We start from the raw sequence: 4,568 nt of genomic DNA on the forward strand, positions 1-4,568 counted from the left end.
AGTTTGGTGAAATAATAATATTTGAATTTGAATGGTTTTTGAGTCTTTGGGAAGTTAGTAAACTTGAAAAAGAGTTTAATTTGGTTACTTTTAATAAGAGGGTGATATTTTGAAAAGTATTTAGCGAATTTAAAATAAATGATTTTCTTGAGTCTTTTGAAAGAAAATTAAACTAGAAAATAGTTTTAAAATTGGTTCGAGTTAAGAGGTTGCAAAAGTGGAAGTCGTAAAGTTTGTACAACATGGTTGAACAAAGAAAGAGAGAGATATTGTATAAGAATATGTAACTGGAGATGAATAACGAGAATGATAACTTATGATGATAATTACACTGATTCTTTTGAGGAAAGGTATTCAGTTTATGAAATTGTTGGCAAGGACGTGGGTTTTGTCCCGCTTGCGTATTTATGATTATAAAAGAGAATAAAAAGTAGAGGACTTGTTGAAAGGTCATTTGTTGCTTGAGGCAACCCAATAGATGTGTTTATTCATTTGTTTCATTAAGGCAACGCCAAATATACTTGTATGATCATCTGCTGCATTGAGGCAGTCAGATAGATAGTGGTGCGACCACTGAGAACGCTTTCCTCCGGTACAGATCCATATTTTAATTCTGTAAGGCAGATGGGTTATTTCCTACTACAGAAGTACCGTGACCACCTGTTCTATTTCTGTAGTGGCAGAGGGGTTATTTCCTGTATACAAAAGGTGTGTCGGCATACATCCCTGCAGTGGCAGATGTGTTATTTCCTGTGTGCAGTGGACCCTGTGGTGGCAGAGGTGTTATTTCCTGTACACAGGGGTATAGTCAACTGGAAAGCCATACCCGTTTCAGCTGCTTCGGGTTACGTCGGGAGCGGGTGGAAACTGATAGATGAGCTCATTACCTGCACTAGGGCTAGACATGCATCATCCTTATTTGCGCATCTGCATTTGATTGTGTTTGCTTGTCTTATTTCTTTGTAATTGTGCTACTTGCCTTGTTGTCAATGGAACCAACAACTTGGTACGCACAATCGTAATCTCAATTCTTTTTCACAATTCTGCACAACTAACGAGCAAGTGCACTGGCTCGTCCAAGTAATAAATCTTACGTGAGTAAGGGTCGATCCCACGGAGATTATCGGCTTGAAGCAAGCTATGGTCATCCTTGTAAATCTCAGTCAGGCAGATCCAAATGGTTATGGGGTTTTGATAATTAAAATATAAATAAAATATAAAATAAGATAGAGATACTTATGTAATTCACTGGTGGGAATTTCAGATAAGCGTCTAGAGATGCTTTGTTACTTCAGAACCTCTGCTTTCCTATTGCTTTCTTCCAACCATGCGTTACCTCCTTCCATGGCAAGCTGTATGATCCTCTCGGATGAAAACAAATCCATATGCACTGTCACCGCAAGACTAATCATCTGTCAGTTCCTGCTAGCGTCGAAGTAGGACCATTGTCCTTTTGTGCATTGTCACTTGCGCCCTACATTCGCAGGTTTGAAGCTCGTCACAGTCCCTTCCCAGATCCTACTCGGAATACCACAGACAAGGTTTAGACTTTCCAGATCTCAAGAATGCTGCCAATTGATTGTAGCCTATACCACGAAGACTCTGATCTCACGGAATGGAAGGCTCTGTTGTCAGGAGAGGCAACCATGCGTCATGAACCAGGAGGCTAAGAGATACACACTCAAGCTATTGCAGATAGAACGGAAGTATTTGTTAGGCACGCGTTCATAAGTGAGAATGATGATGAGTGTCACGGATCATCACATTCATTAGGTTGAAGTGCGAGTGAATATCTTAGAATAAGAAGTAGGCGTGAATTGAATAGAAGAATAGTAGTAATTGAATTAATTCATGAAGAACAGCAGAGCTCCACACCTTAATCTATGGGGTGTAGAAACTCCAACGTAGAAAATACATAAGTGAAAAGAGGGTCTATGCATGGCCGAATGGCCAGCCTCCCAAAGAGGGTTCAATCATCAAAACATGATTAAAAGATGAAAATACAATAGTAAAAGGTCCTATTTATAATGAACTAGTAACCTAGGGGGGTTTACAGAAATAAGTAAATGATGTAGAAATCCACTTCCAGAGCCCACTTGATTTGTGCTTGGGATGAGCATTGAAGCTTTTTCGTGCATAGGCTGTTTCTGGAGTTAAACGCCAGCATTGGTGCCAGTTTGGGCGTTTAACTCCAATTCCAGTGCTAGTTTGGCCGTTTTACGCCAGAAATTTTAGGTTGACTTTGAACGCCAGTTTGGGCCATCAAATTTCGGAAAAAGTATAGACTATTATATATTGCTGGAAAGCCCAGGATGTCTACTTTCCAACGAAATTGAGAGCGCGCCAATTGGGTTTTTGTAGCTCCATAAAATCCACTTCGAGTGCAGGGAGGTCAGAATCCAATAGCATCTGCATTCCTTTTTCAGCCTCTGAATCAGATTTTTGCCCAAGTCCCTCAATTTCAGCCAGAAAATACCTAAAATTACAGAAAAATACATAAACTCATAGTAAAGTCCAGAAATGTTATTTTTGAATAAAAACTAATAAAAATATAATAAAAAGTAATTAAAAATACTAAAAAATTTAAAAACAATGCCAAAAAGGGTATAAATTATCCACTCATCACAACACCAAACTTAAATTGTTGCTTGTCCCCAAGAAACTAAAAATAAAATAGGATAAAAAAAGAGAATATACAATAAATTCCAAACTTATCAATGAACTTAGTTCCAATTAGATGAGTAGGACTTGTAGCCTTTTTGCTTCTGAACAGTTTTGGCATCTCACTTTATCCTTTGAAGTTCAGAATGATTAGCATCTATAGGAACTCAGAATTCAGATAGTGTTATTGATTCTCCTAGTTCATTATGTTGATTCTCGAACATAGTTACTTTATGAGTCTTGGCCGTGACCCTAAGCATTTTGTTTTCCAGTATTACCACCGGATACATAAATGCCACAGACACATAACTGGGTGAACCTTTTTAGATTGTTACTCAGCTTTGCTAAAGTCTCCAATTAAAGGTGTCCAGGGTTCTTAGCACACTCTCTTTTTTTGCTTTGGACCATGACTTTAACCGCTTATTCTCAAGCTTTTCACTTGACACCTTCACGCCACAAGCACATGGTTAGGGACAGCTTGTTTTAGCCGCTTAGGCCAGGATTTTATTCCTGTGGGCTCTCCAATCCATTAATGCTCAAAGCCTTGGATCTTTTTTATTTTACCCTTGCCTTTTGGTTTAAAGGGCTATTGGCTTTTTCTGCTTGCTTTTTCTTTTTCTTTCTCCTTTTTTTTCGCCATTTTTTTTCATATATATTTTTTTTGCAAGCCTTGCTTTTTCACTGCTTTTTCTTGCTTCAAGAATCCATTATATGATTTTTCATATTATCAAATAACATTTCTCCTTTTTCATTATTCTTTCAAGAGCCAACAAATTTAACATTCATAAACAACAAATTCAAAAATATGCACTGTTCAAGCATTCATTCAGTAAACAAAAGGTATTGCCACCACATCAAAATAATTAAACTAACTTCAAGATAGAATTTGAAATCATGCATTTCTAGTTCTTTTGCAATTAAAAACCTTTTTCATTTAAGAAAGGTGAAGGATTCATAGGACATTCGTAGCTTTAAGACATAGACACTAGACACTAATGATCATGTAATAAAGACACAAACATAAATAAAACATAAACCATAGTGGACGAAAAACATAAAATAAAGAGCAAGAAAATTAAAGAACGGGTCCACCTTAGTGATGGTGGCTAGTTCTTCCTCTTGAAGATCTTATGGAGTGCTTGAGCTCCTCAATGTCTCTTCCTTGCCTTTGTTGCTCTTCCCTCATGGCTATTTGATCCTCTCTAATTTCTTGGAGAGTAATAGAGTGCTCTTGGTGCTCCATTTTTAGTTGCTCCATATTGGAACTCAAATCTCCTAAGGAGGTGTTGATTTGCTCCCAATAGTTGTGTGGAGGAAAATGCATCCCTTAAGGCATCTCAGGGATTTCTTGATGAGGGACTTCCTCATGCTCTTGTTGAGGTCCATAAGTGGGCTCTCTTATTTGCTCCATCCTTTTCTTAGTGATGGGCTTGTCCTCTTCAATGAGAGTGTCTTCCTCTATGACAATTCCAGCTGAATTGCAGGGGTGACAAATGAGATGAGGGAAGGCTAACCTTGCCAAAGTGGAGGTTTGTCAGCCACTTTGTAGAGTTCTAGAGATATGACCTCATAAACTTCTACTTCCTATCCGTTCATGATACTATGGATCATGATAGCCTGGTCTTAGATGCCATAAATGGTTATGGAAAAACAAAAAGCAACACTTTTACCACACCAAACTTAGAAGGGTTACTCGTCCTCGAGCAAAAGAAGAAAGAAAAGAGTAGAAGAAGAAGAAAATGGAGGAGATGGAGAGGTATGAGTGGTTCGGCCAAGGGGGAGGGGGTTATGGGAAGGTGTGAAGAACAGGGAGAGAGAGTTGAGGTAGGTGGGGATCCTGTGGGTCCACAGATCCTGAGGTGTCAAGGATTTCTCATCCCTGCACCATTTTGGCGTGTAAACGCCCC

Source organism: Arachis ipaensis, chromosome B10 (assembly GCF_000816755.2).
Source record: "Arachis ipaensis cultivar K30076 chromosome B10, Araip1.1, whole genome shotgun sequence".
Taxonomy (NCBI): Eukaryota; Viridiplantae; Streptophyta; class Magnoliopsida; order Fabales; family Fabaceae; genus Arachis; species Arachis ipaensis.